This window comes from Tinamus guttatus, unplaced genomic scaffold (assembly GCF_059628265.1).
Source record: "Tinamus guttatus ecotype Peru unplaced genomic scaffold, ASM5962826v1 Tinamus_guttatus_pri_ptg000893l, whole genome shotgun sequence".
Classification (NCBI taxonomy): Eukaryota; Metazoa; Chordata; class Aves; order Tinamiformes; family Tinamidae; genus Tinamus; species Tinamus guttatus.
The window spans coordinates 13759-26766 of NW_028289427.1; the positions used below are offsets into that span (position 1 = coordinate 13759).

The 13008-nt window shown below is 65.5% G+C and overlaps 1 long non-coding RNA gene across 1 annotated transcript; it reads left to right on the plus strand.

Annotated features, from left to right (window-relative positions):
- Positions 1-1058: 1058 nt before the first annotated feature.
- LOC148591262 (uncharacterized) lies at positions 1059-4758 on the plus strand. Its single transcript, XR_015914101.1, has 2 exons — positions 1059-1216; positions 4729-4758. It is a non-coding gene; the product is annotated as an uncharacterized LOC148591262 (long non-coding RNA).
- The last annotated feature ends 8250 nt before the right edge of the window (positions 4759-13008 follow it).

The window sequence follows — 13008 nt, forward strand, 5'->3', positions numbered from 1 at the left end:
AGCCGTGCAGGACAGTAGCTGGGACCATAATGTATCTAAAAGATGAGCAGTGTGGGGTGGGGGCTTAATGTGCCTAAAAGTGGCGCAGCAGGGCTGTAATGGGCCTAAGAGCTGCTCACAGCAGCCATAATGCACCTAAGAGCTGGGCAGTGGGAAAGTGAGGGCCGTAACCGCCCTAAGAGCTGCGCAGCAGGGCCGTAATGAGCATAAGAGCTGCGCAGGGGGGGGAACTGGGATGTGCTGCAGCGAAAGGGTGATTGGGGGACCGTAATGCATGTAAAAAATGGGCAGCATTATGCGTTGCCCGTAATGCTCAGAATAGCTGCGCAGGCGGTTTCAAGGGGAGGGAGGGAGCTCCCATAATGCTCAGAATAGCCGCACGGGGGGGGTTCAGTGGGAGGGAGGGGGCTCCCGTAATGCCCAGAATAGCCGTGCAGGGAGTTTCAGTGGGGGTGAAGGGCTCCCGTAATGTCCAGAATACCCGCGCACGGGGGTTCAAGGGGAGGGAGGGGAGATCCCGTAATGCCCGGAATAGCTGCGCAGGGGGGGTTCAATGGGGGGCAAGGGGCTCTTGTAATGTCCGGAGTAGCCGTGCAGGAGGTTTCAATGGGAGGGGGTGGGGGGGGGGGGGCTCCCGTAATGCCCAGAATAGCCACGCAGGGGGTTTCAAGGGGAGGGAGGGGGCTCCCGTAATGCCCAGAATAGCCGCGCAGGAGGTTTCGATGGGAGGGAGGGGGCTCCCGTAATGCCTGGAATAGCTGCGCAGGGGGCTTCAAGGGGAGGGAGGGGGCTCCCGTAATGCCCAGAATAGCAGCGCAGGGGGTTTCGATGGGAAGGAGGGGGCTCCCGTAATGCCTGGAATAGCTGCGCAGGGGGCTTCAAGGGGAGGGAGGGGGCTCCCGTAATGCCCAGACTAGCCGCGCAGGGGGTTTCGATGGGAAGGAGGGGGCTCCCGTAATGCCTGGAATAGCTGCGCAAGGGCATTCGGGGGCTGACGCCGTGTCCCCCCCCCCGTCCCCCCTTCCCCGGCCGGGCACCGCAGCCGCCGCGCGGGGGCCCCGGGCGCCGCCGCAGCCGCCGCTGCGGCTCCTGCGCCGCCTGCGCCCGCCCGGGCGACTGCGGCCGCTGCGACTTCTGCCGCGACAAGCCCAAGTTCGGCGGCCGCAACCGCAAGCGCCAGAAGTGCCGCTGGCGCCAGTGCCTGCGCCTGGCCACGGTGGGTGCCCCCCGGACGCCGGGGCCCTTTCCCGGACGCCGGGGCCCCCTCCATCTTGGGGGGGGGGCGGTGGGTCTGGGTCTCCATTCTCCTCCCTGGGGAGGGTGGGGGGGGTCCCGGACGCCTGGGCCCTTCCCGATTGGCTCCCTGGGGCAGCCCCTCCCGTTCGGTGGGGGTCGGGGGGGCGCCCGGACGCCTGGGCCCCTCTCCGGGGGTGGGGGCAGGGCTGGGGGGGTCCCTGCACGGCTGCTTCTCTCTGGGCTCTGTGTGTCCTTAGCGTGTCCTTAGCGTGTTTGTGTGGTCCTTAGCGTGTCCTTAGCGTGTCTGTGTGGCCCTTAGCGTGTCCGTGTGGCCCTTAGCGTGTCCTTAGCGTGTCCGAGTGCATCTTGGCGTGTTCTTAGCGTGTCTTTGTGCACCTTGGCATGTCCTTAGTGTGTCTGTGTGCACCTTAGCATGTCCTTAGCGTGACCATCTGCACTTTAGCATGTCCTTAGCATGTTTGTGTAGATCTTGGTGTGTCCTTAGTGTGTCTGTGTGCACCTTAGCGTGTCCTTAGCATGTCCCCAATGTGTCCCCAGCGTGTTTGTGTGTTCCTTGGCATGTCCGTGTGCACCGTCGCGTGTCCTTAGCGTGTCCCCGTGCCCATCCACGTGTCACGTAGCGTGTCCATGTACTCGTTTAGCGTGTCCTGGTGCCCCTTAGCATGTTTGCGTGGCCCTTAGTGTGTCCTTAGTGTGTTTGAGTGCATCTTGGCGTGTTCTTAGCGTGTCTTTGTGCACCTTGGCATGTCCTTAGTGTGTCTGTGTGGCCCTTAGCATGTCCTTAGTGTGTCTGTGTGCACCTTAGCGTGTCCTTAGCATGTCCCCAATGTGTCCCCAGCGTGTTTGTGTGTTCCTTGGCATGTCCGTGTGCACATCCACGTGTCACGTAGCGTGTCCATGTACTCGTTTAGCGTGTCCTTAGCGTGTCCCGGTGCCCCTTAGCATGTTTGTGTGGCCCTTAGCGTGTTTGAGTGCATCTTGGCGTGTTCTTAGCATGTCTGTGTACCCCTTAGCGTGTCCTTAGCATGTCCATGGCATGTCCATGTCTTTGCTTCGCGTGTCCATAGCATGTCCACGTGCTCAGTGTGTCCTTAGCGTGTTCTTAGCGTGTCCATGTGCTTAGCAGTGCATGTCCTTCGTGTCCCATGTGCTTAGCGTGTCCTTAGCATTTCTATGTCCTTAGCATGTCCGTATCCCCAGCATGTCCTTAGCACATGTGTTCTTAGCGTGCTCTTAGCGTGTCCTTAGTGTGTCCATGTCCTTAGCGTGTCCATGTTTAGCGTGTCCTTAAGAGTGTTCTTGTCCTTAGCATGTCCTGACTGTATCCGTGTCCTTAGTGTGTCCATGTGCTTAGCATGTCCATGTCCTTAGCGTGTCCTTAGCGTGTCCTTAGCATGTCTATGTGCTTAGCATGTCCTGAGTATGTGTCCTTAGCATGACCTTAGCATGTCCTGTGTGCGTGCCCTTACCATGTCCTTAGTATGTCCATGTGCTTAGCATGTCCTTAACGTGTCCTTAGTGTGTCCTTAGCATGTCCATGTGCTTAGCATGTCCTTAGCATGTCCTTAGCATGTCCGTGTCCTTGCCATGTCCTTAGCGTGTCCATGTCCTTGCCGTGTCCTTGCCGTGTCCTTGCCGTGTCCTTGCCGTGTCCTTGCCGTGTCCTTAGCGTGTCCGTGTCCTTGCCGTGTCCTTAGCGTGTCCTTGCCGTGTCCTTGCCGTGTCCTTAGCGTGTCCTTGCCGTGTCCGTGTCCTTGCCGTGTCCGTGTCCTTAGCGTGTCCTTGCCGTGTCCATGTCCTTGCCGTGTCCTTAGCGTGTCCATGTCCTTGCCGTGTCCTTAGCGTGTCCATGTCCTTGCCGTGTCCGTGTCCTTGCCGTGTCCTTAGTGTGTCCATGTCCTCGCCATGTCCTTAGCGTGTCCTTGCCGTGTCCTTGCCGTGTCCTTAGCGTGTCCTTGCCATGTCCGTGTCCTTGCCGTGTTCGTGTCCTTGCCGTGTCCTTGCCGTGTCCTTAGCGTGTCCATGTCCTTGCCGTGTCCTTAGCGTGTCCATGTCCTTGCCGTGTCCGTGTCCTCAGCATGTCCGTGTCCTTGCCGTGTCCTTGCCGTGTCCTTAGCGTGTCCTTAGCGTGTCCTTAGCGTGTCCATGTCCTTGCCGTGTCCTTAGTGTGTCCGTGTCCTTACCGTGTCCTTGCCGTGTCCATGTCCTTGCCGTGTCCGTGTCCTTGCCGTGTCCTTGCCGTGTCCTTGCCATGTCCGTGTCCTTACCGTGTCCTTGCCGTGTCCTTAGCGTGTCCGTGTCCTTGCCGTGTCCTTGCCATGTCCGTGTCCTTGCCGTGTCCTTGCCGTGTCCGTGTCCTTAGCGTGTCCGTGTCCTTGCCGTGTCCTTGCCGTGTCCTTGCCGTGTCCTTGCCGTGTCCTTGCCATGTCCGTGTCCTTGCCGTGTCCTTGCCGTGTCCGTGTCCTTGCCGTGTCCTTGCCGTGTCCTTGCCGTGTCCTTAGCGTGTCCTTGCTGTGTCCTTGCCGTGTCCGTGTCCTTGCCGTGTCCTTGCCGTGTCCGTGTCCTTGCCGTGTCCTTGCCGTGTCCGTGTCCTTGCCGTGTCCTTAGCGTGTCCTGGGGTCGCTCTCTCTGCAGAGGCGGCTGCTGCCGGCGGGGGGGGTCGCGGGGGGGCCCCCCCGGCCCCGCCGGAGGAGGAGGAGGAGGAGGGGCAGCCCCGCCCCCCCCCGCCCCCCCGCCCCCCCCCCCAGGTAAAACGGGGGGGTTCGCCCCAAAACGGGGCTCCCGACCCAAATCCCTTGTTTTTCACCCCAAAACCTTTTGGTTTTTTTTTCCTCCCTTCCTGGACCCCCAAATCCCTTTTTTTTTTTTTCCCCCCCCCGTCCCCATCCCTGAGGAAAATCTGGAGGTTTTGCCCCAAAATGGGGCTCCCAACCCACCCCCAAATCCCTCTTTTTTCACCCCAAAAATGTGTTTTTCTCCCTTCTTGAACCACAAACCCATATTTTTCCTTAATATCTATTATCCTTCTTTTCCCAAAATCCCAAATGTTGTTTTTTTCCCTCTCCAAAAACCCCCAAGTGCTGTTTTTTTACCCCAAAACACATATTTTTTTATTAGTGGACCTATAATCTCTTTTTTTTACCCTGGAATTTGAGAGTTGCTTTTTCCTCCCCAAACTTCAACCCACTTTGGTTTTTTCCCCTCCCCAGACCCCAAAATCCCCGTTTTTCGCCCCAAAGCGCCGCTCCGCTTGCTCTGCTGCTCTGCTCTGCTTCGGACCCCCCCCCCCCTCGGGCCCCCCCTGGAAAAAAAAGGGCCCCGGCGTCCGGTGGGGGGGGGGAAGGGGGCGGGGCGGACGCCGGGCCCCGCCCCTGGGATTTGGGGGCGGGGTTTGAGGGGGGGTTGGGCCCCTCCCGGACGCCTGGGCCCCGCCCCCCCCGGTGACGTCACTGTCCCCCCCCCCCCCCCCAGGACAAGGAGCAGCCGCCGGGGGGGACGTCGGAGCCGCCCCCTCCCCCACCCGTCAAGGAGGAGCCGGCGCCGCCCCCCCCGCAGGTACCCGGACGCCTGGGCCCCTATGGGAGCCCCCATCCCATTCCCGGATATGGGAATCCTATGGGAGCCCCCATCCCATTCCCGGATACGGGAACCCTATGGGAGCCCCCATCCCATTCCCGGATACAGGAACCCTATGGGAGCCCCCATCCCATTCCCGGATATGGGAACCCTATGGGAGCCCCAATCCCATTCCCGGATATGGGAATCCCATGAGAGCCCCCATCCCATTCCCGGATATGGGAACTCTGTGGGAACCCCCATCCCATTCCCGGATATGGGAATCCTATAGGAGCCCCCATCCCATTCCTGGATACGGGAATCCTATGGGAGCCCCCATCCCATTCCCGGACGCCTGGGCCCTATGGGAGCCCCAATCCCATTCCCGGATGCGGGAACACTGTGGGAGCCCCCATCCCATTCCGGGATACGGGAACCCTATGGGAGCCCCAATCCCATTCCCGGATACGGGAATCCTATGGGAGCCCCCATCCCATTCCCGGATACGGGAACCCTATGGGAGCCCCCATCCCATTCCCGGATATGGGAACTCTATGGGAGCCCCCATCCATTCCTGGACGCCTGGGCCCCTATGGGAGCCCCAATCCCATTCCCGGATACGGGAACTCTATGGGAGCCCCAATCCCATTCCCGGATACGGGAATCCTATGGGAACCCCCATCCCATTCCCGGATATGGGAATCCCATGAGAGCCCCCATCCCATTCCCGGACGCCTGGGCCCCTATGGGAACCCCCATCCCATTCCCGGATATGGGAACCCTATGGGAGCCCCAATCCCATTCCCGGGTCCAGGAATCCTATGGGAGCCCCCATCCCATTCCTGGATATGGGAATCCCATGAGAGCCCCCATCCCATTCCCAGATACGGGAACCCTATGGGAGCCCCCATCCCATTCCGGGATATGGGAACCCCATGGGAGCCCCAATCCCATTCCTGAATATTGAGGCCCCTATGGGGATCCCCAATCCCATTCCCGGATACGGGAACCCCATGGGGATCCCCAATCCCATTCCAGGATACGGGAACCCCATGGGGATCCCCAATCCCATTCCCGGACTCCGGGGCCCTCCCGGACGCCGGGGCCCCTCCCTCACCCCCCCCTCCCAATTCCAGGCCCCCCCTCGCAGCCTCCCGGTGCCCTCGGCCCCCCGCGTCAAACGGGAGCCCCCGGATCCGCGCGGCCGCCGCCCCCCCCCCGCAGCCGGTAAGAGGGGCCCAGGCGTCCGGGCCAACCCCCCCAACCCCCCCGGACGCCTGGGCCCTTTTTCGGGACCGTCCCCCTCCTCCCCCCGCCCAGGGGGGGCTCTCGGCCCTGGGGCTGCTGGTGGCGGCGGCGCCGCGGCCCAAACGGGAGGCGCCGGCCCGGACGCCGGGGCCCCCCCGCGGCCGCCAACCCCCCCCTCCCGGCCCCCTGGTGGCGCCGGACGAGAGCGACGACGACGACGAGGACGAGGCCAGCGCCGTGGTGAGGGGCGGGGCCTCCTCCGGGGGGGCGGGGCCTCCGGGGGGGGGGCGGGGCCTCCGGGGGGGGCGGTACCCGGACGCCTGGGCCCCTTATGGGGGGGGTACCCGGACGCCTGGGCCCCTCCACTTGGGGGTCATTCGCATGGGGGGGTCCCAAACACCTGGGTCCTTTGGGGGGGGGGGCGGTCCCGGACGCCTGGGCCCCTTATTTGGGGGGGGGCACCCGGACGCCTGGGCCCTTTATGGAGAGGGGTTGGGGGGGGCACCCGGACGCTGGGGCCCCTTATTGGGGGGTCCCCAGGGGGGGGCCCTTGTTAGGGGGGGTCCACTTGGGGGTCATTTGCATGGGGGGGGGTCCCAAAAAACAGGGTCCTTTGGGGGGGGTGGGTCCCGGACGCCTGGGCCCTTTATGGGGGGATCCCAAACACCTGGGTCCTTTGGGGGGGGGCACCCTGGGTCCCTTGGAGGGGGCACCCGGACGCCTGGGCCCTTTATTGGGGGGTGTCACCCGGACGCCTGGGCCCCTTTGGGGGTGTCACCCGGATGCCTGGGCCCTTTAGGGGGGGATGTCACCCGGACACCTGGGCCCTTTATTGGGGATGTCACCCGGACGCCTGGGCCCCTTTGGGGGGTGTCACCCGGACGCCTGGGCCCTTTGGGGGTGTCACCCGGACACCTGGGCCCTTTAGGGGGGGATGTCACCCGGACGCCTGGGCCCTTTATTGGGGATGTCACCCGGACGCCTGGGCCCCTCGTCACCCCTCTCCCCCCCATTCCCCCCCCCAGCAGCACCTCATGGAGCTCTACAGCCTGGGCGCCCTGACGCTGCGGCCGCCGGTGGCGTCACCCGCGACGGCGTCACCCGCGACGGCGTCGCCCCCGGCCGCGTCCCCGCTGCTGCTGCCGGCGTCGCCGCTGCCGCCGCTGCCGCCGCCGCTGCTGCTGTCCCCGCTGCTGTCCCCGCCGCCGCCGCCGCCGCTGTCCCCGTGGCCGGCCGCCCTGCTGGCCGAGCTGGCCGAGATCCCCCTGCCGGCCCATTGGGCCGTGGTGAGCGGGCGCCGCGGCGACGGCGCCGGGCGCCGGGGCGGCCGCCACGGCGACGCGGTGCGGCTCATGCAGCGCTCGCCCCGCTCGCCCGTGGCGGCCGCCCTGGTGCTGCTGGGGCCCGGCCTGGCGTTCCGCGTGGTGGCGGCGCCGCCGCGGCGCCCGCTGCCCCCCAGCACGAGCTGCTGGCGCGGCGGCCGCGGCGCCTGCGCGGCGTCGACGACGTCGTCGAGCTGCTCTGCGACCTCGAGGCCTACCGGCCCTGCCCGGGGCCGCCGGGCGCCGCCGGGCGCCGCCGGCCCTCGCCCGCCTGCCACGTGCTGGTCACGCAGGGCTGCTGCCGGCCCTGCCGCCTGCGCGCCGGGGCCGCCGCCGCCGCCGCCGCGGGGGCCACGGCCCTTTAAGAGCGCCCTGGGGCTTGAAGGGGGTCTGGGGGTGCCCCCTGCTGGCCCTTTAAGAGCACCCTGGGGCTTGAAGGGGGGTCTGGGGGTGCCCCCTGCTGGCCCTTTAAGAGTGCCGGGGGGGGTCTGGGGACGCCCCCTGCTGGCCCTTTAAGAGCGCCCTGAGGTTTTGAAGGGGGTCTATGGGGTCTGGGGCGCCCCCTGCTGGCCCTTTAAGAGCGCCCTATGGTCTATGTGATCTGCAGACACCCCCTGCTGGCCCTTTAAGAGCAGCCTGGGGTCTATGGGGTCTGGGGACACCCCCTGCTGGCCCTTTAAGAGCGCCCTGGGGTCTATGGGGTCTGGGGACACCCCCTGCTGGCCCTTTAAGAGCACCCTGGGGCTTGAAGGGGGTCTGGGGGTGCCCCCTGCTGGCCCTTTAAGAGCGCCCTGAGGTTTTGAAGGGGGTCTATGGGGTCTGGGGCGCCCCCTGTTGGCCCTTTAAGAGCGCCCTGGGGCTTGAAGGGGGTCTGGGGACGCCCCCTGCTGGCCCTTTAAGAGCGCCCTGGGGTCTATGGGGTCTGGGGATGCCCCCTGCTGGCCCTTTAAGAGCACCCTGGGGCCTTGAAGGGGTCTATGGGGTCTGGGGACACCCCCTGCTGGCCCTTTAAGAGCGCCCTGGGGCTTGAAGGGGGTCTGGGGGTGCCCTCTGCTGGCCCTTTAAGAGCGCCGGGGGGGTCTGGGGACGCCCCCTGCTGGCCCTTTAAGAGCAGCCTGGGGTCTATGGGGTCTGGGGACGCCCCCTGTTGGCCCTTTAAGAGCAGCCTGGGGTCTATGGGGTCTGGGGCGCCCCCTGCTGGCCCTTTAAGAGCGCCCTGAGGTTTTGAAGGGGGTCTATGGGGTCTGGGGACGCCCCCTGCTGGCCCTTTAAGAGCAGCCTGGGGTCTATCGGGTCTGGGGACACCCCCTGCTGGCCCTTTAAGAGCACCCTGGGGCCTTGAAGGGGTCTATGGGGTCGCTGGACACCCCTGCTGGCCCTTTAAGAAGATCTGGGGGGGTCTCCTGGGCCCTTTATGGGGGCTCTGGACACCCCCGCTGGCCCTTTAAGAGCGCCCTGGGGCCTTGAAGGGGCTCTGGGAGTGCCCTCTCTGGCCCTTTAAGAGAGTTCAGGGATGTCCTTGGGCCCTTTAAGGGGATTTATTGGGTCTGGGCACACCCCCTGCTGGCCCTTTAAGAGAGTTTGGGGGTCCCCTGGGCCCTTTAAGAGGATCTGGGTGGGTCCGCTGGACCCTTTAAGAGGGTTTATGGGGTCTCTGGTCACTCCCGCTGGCCCTTTAAGAGCGCCCTGAGGCCTGGAAGGGAGTCTATGGGGTCTGGGGACACCCCCCTGCTGGCCCTTTAAGAGAGTCTGGGGGTGCCCCGGGCCCTTTAAGAGGATCTGGGGGAGTCCCTTGGGCCCTTTAAGAGGGTTTATGGGGTCTCTGGACACCCCCGCTGGCCCTTTAAGAGAGTCTAGGGGTACCCTTGGGCCCTTTAAGGGGGTTTATGGAGTCTGGGATGCCATCTCTGGCCCTTTAAGAGAGTTTAGGGTTCCCCTGGGCCTTTTAAGAGGGTTTACGGGGTCTGGGGACACCCCCCGCTGGCCCTTTAAGGGGTTCTGGAGGTGCCTCTGGCCCTTCAAGAGAGTTTATGGGGAGTCTTTAAGGGGTCTCTGGCCCTTTAAGGATGTTCCACAGGGGATGTGATGGAGCCTGTGGTGCCCTCTGGCCCTTTAAGAGGGTTATGGGAGGGGGCCTTGGAGGGCGCTCTGGGGTGGGGCACCCTGGTGGTCCCTGGCCCTTTAAGGACACTCTTGGGTGGGGCCTGCTGGCCCTTTAAGGGAGTTGTAGGGATTTTGCAAGGGCCTCTGCCCCTTTAAGACAGCCCCGCGGGGGGGGGTCTGGTCCTCTGGCTCTTTAAGGGAGCCACGGGAGGGTCTTGCAGCAGCCTCTGGCCCTTTAAGGCTGCCCCATAGCGGTTATATGGGTCTGGGGGTGCTCGTGCCCCCACCCCCAGCCCCATAACAGCCCCCAACCCCCCCTCAGGGTGTCCCCTGCCCCCCCCCCGCAGAGCTTCTATTTTTGACACTGGAACCGCCCCCCTGCCCCACACGGGGGTGCGGCCCCTTTAAGACCCCCCCCACCCGCTGTTGCGCAGCCCCTTTAAGGGGACCCCCCCCCCCCAAAAGCCTAGTTTAGGTGGGTCCCACCCCTGCGTTGCCCCTTTAAGGCAGAGGGACGCGGCCCCTTTAAGCGTTCCCCCCTCCCCCAGTAGAGCTAGGTGGGGCCCACCTGGGAATGGCCCTTTTAAGGCGGGTGGCCCCTTTAAGAACCCCCCCCCCGCGGGTCCCACCTGGGAATGGCCCCTTTAAGACACTGGGGCTAAGGAGGAGGTGGCCCCTTTAAGAGCTGGGCGGGGCCCACCCCAACAGGCCCCTTTAAGAGAGAAGGGCGACGCGGCCCCTTTAACGCACCCCCCCCCCCGGCGTCTTCCACCGCTCCGCCCCCATAGGAGGGGCGGGACCGCGCAGGCCCCGCCCCCAGCAATAGGCCCCTCCCACTTTACATTTTGGGGGTAAAACGCTTGAATTCGGGCACAGAAACGGGTCGTCGCGATGGGGTGGTGGTGGGGGGTGCCCTTAGCCCCGCCCCCAGGCTCCACCCCCCTTTCCCGCCCCCCCACCGCCTATCAGGGAGATTTGAAGCCATAACGAAGCCCCGCCCCCTCGACACGCCCCCCCTCCCCGTAGCCCCGCCCCCTTTCACCCCTTCCCCCGGAAGAAGAGAAGAAAACTGCGAGGTGGCTCCACCCCCCAGGAATTATTTTTTTTATGTATTAAAAGTTTTAAGGAGAAAAACGTTAAAAAAGGGGGTTTTTGGTCTTCCTTTTTGATGTATTTTGATCCACGAGGGAGCGGCCCGGACACCTGGGCCCTTTGAGCCCTTTTCCCCAGTCTTAGCCCAGATTTCCGGGCCCTTTTCGTGCATTTCCAGGTCCTTTCCCAGCTTTCTGGGTGTTTCCCTGCGTTTCCAGGTCTTTTTGTGGATTTCTGTGCCGTTTTCCGCAGTTTCTGGGTCTTTTCCCGGCTTTCCGTGCCGTTTTTCCAGGATTCCCGGGTGTTTTCCCGGATTCCGGGCTCAGGCGGCGCCGGCGAAGATCCCACGCAGGAGGCGGCTCCGGCGCCGCTCGGGCTCCGCGCCGGGATCCGGCGGCCGCCGCCGCCTCTCGCTCTCCGTGAGCCGCTGCGCGAAGCCCCATGGCCGCCGCCGCGCGCCCGCCGCCATCTTGGGCGTGGCGGCCGCCATCTTGGGCGTGCCGGCCGCCGCTTCCTCCGGGGCGGCCATCTTGGGTGGGGAGAGAAGCCATTTTGAGCGGCGCAGCCGCCATCTTGGGTGTGGCAGGAGCCATTTCCCCCTTCCAATCCCCGGCGGCCATTTTGTTCCTCGAAGCCGCAGCCTCTGTGGCGGCCATTTTGGGTGTGGCAGCGGCCATCTTGGGTGTGGCAGCAGCCCTCCTCCTCCCCCACAGCCACATCCCGCCCCCCGGCAGCCATTTTGTGCGCGCTGGCGGCCATGTCACTCACCGAGGCCACGTCCTCCCCGGCGCCCTCGGGGCCTCCTGCATCCGCCTCCTCCCCGGCGGCCATTTTGCGCTTCTCGGCGGCCATTTTGCTCTTCGAAGCCACATCCTCCTCAGCAGCCATCTTGGGAGCGGGGGTGGGGCATGACTGGCGGCGGCCATTTTAGGAGTGGTGTTCCCCTCCCCCAACCCATATCCTCCCCGACGGCCATTTTGTGCCTCCCAGTGACCATCGCGCTCCCCACAGCCCCGCGCTCTCCGGCGGCCATTTTGTGTCCCCCGACTGCCATTTTGTGCCCCCATCTCTCACCGAGGCCGCGTCCCCGGCGGCGGCGGCCATGTCGCGCGCGGCGAAGCTCCGCCCCCGCTGCGCGTTGCGGGCGTAGGCGGCCCCGCGGCGCTTGGCCCCGGCCGCCTCCGCGCGGCGCCGCGCGGCCGCCGCCGCCCGCTCCTGGGCCAGCCGCTCGCTCAGGTGGGGCCACCGGAACCCGGGCAGGTACTGGGGGGGGACCGGGGGGGCGGGGTCAGCCGGCCCCGCCCCCAATAGGCCCCGCCCCCCCACAGCTTCCTGCTCCCCCAATGGGTTTTGCCCCCCCAATACACTTTGATAGGCCCCGCCCCCTCCACATAGACCCCGCCTCCCCCCTAAGACCCCCTCCGCGATGGGCCCCGCCCCCCGATAGACCCCGCCTCCCTCCCCCGGTTCCCCCTCCACGATGGGCCCCGCCCCCCCGATAGGCCCCGCCCCACCCCCCGCAGGCTCTGACCCTGATAGGCCCCCGCCCCCTGCAGGCTCCACCCCCCACGATGGACCCCGCCCCAACAGGCCCCACCCCCTGTAGGTTCCTCCTCCAGGATGGGCCCCACCCCGCAGAGGCCCCGCCCCCTCCAGCACCCACGGGTTCCCCCTCACAATAGGCCCCGCCCTTGATAGGCTCCACCCCCTGCGATGAGCCCCGCCCCCTGATGCCCCCCCACAGGCTCCAAACCCTGAGAGGCCCCGCCCCACCTGCAGGCCCCGCCCCCCTTAGGCCCCACCCCCTTAGGCCCCGCCCGCACCCGCAGGCTCCAGCGCTGGTCCCGCAGGTGCCGTTGCCGGGCGCCCATGGGGGCCCCGCCCAGCAGCGCCGCCGCCATCTTGGCCGCCCTCTTGTCGCGGAACTCCAGCCAGGCCTCGGCCCAGCCCCGCCCCCGGCCACGCCCCCGGCCCCGCCCCCGCCGCCCGCGGGGGCCCCCGGAGCCGCCTGGGGGAGGGGGGAGGGGAGGGGGTCACCAAGGGGCCCAGGGACCCCCAGAGCCCTATGGAGCCCATAGGGGGTCCCTATAGGCCCCCCAGGACCCCACAGCCCCTCCCAGGACCCACCCGACCCTATAGAGCCCCTCCCAAAGACCCCATAGACCAACCCATAGGTCCCCCCCCCCAGTGTCCACCCAGACTCCATAGCTCCGCCCAAGACCCTATAGTCCCCCTCTGACCCTATAGACCCCCCCAGGACCCTATAGCCCCTCCAAACCATATAGCCCTCCAGGACCCTATAGACACCACCCCCAGGACCCTATACCCCCCCCTGCACCCTACAGATCCCCCCTGGACCCTATAGATTTTCCCCGAACCCTACAGATCCCCCCCCCACCCTATACCCTCCCAAGATCCCCCCAGACTCTAT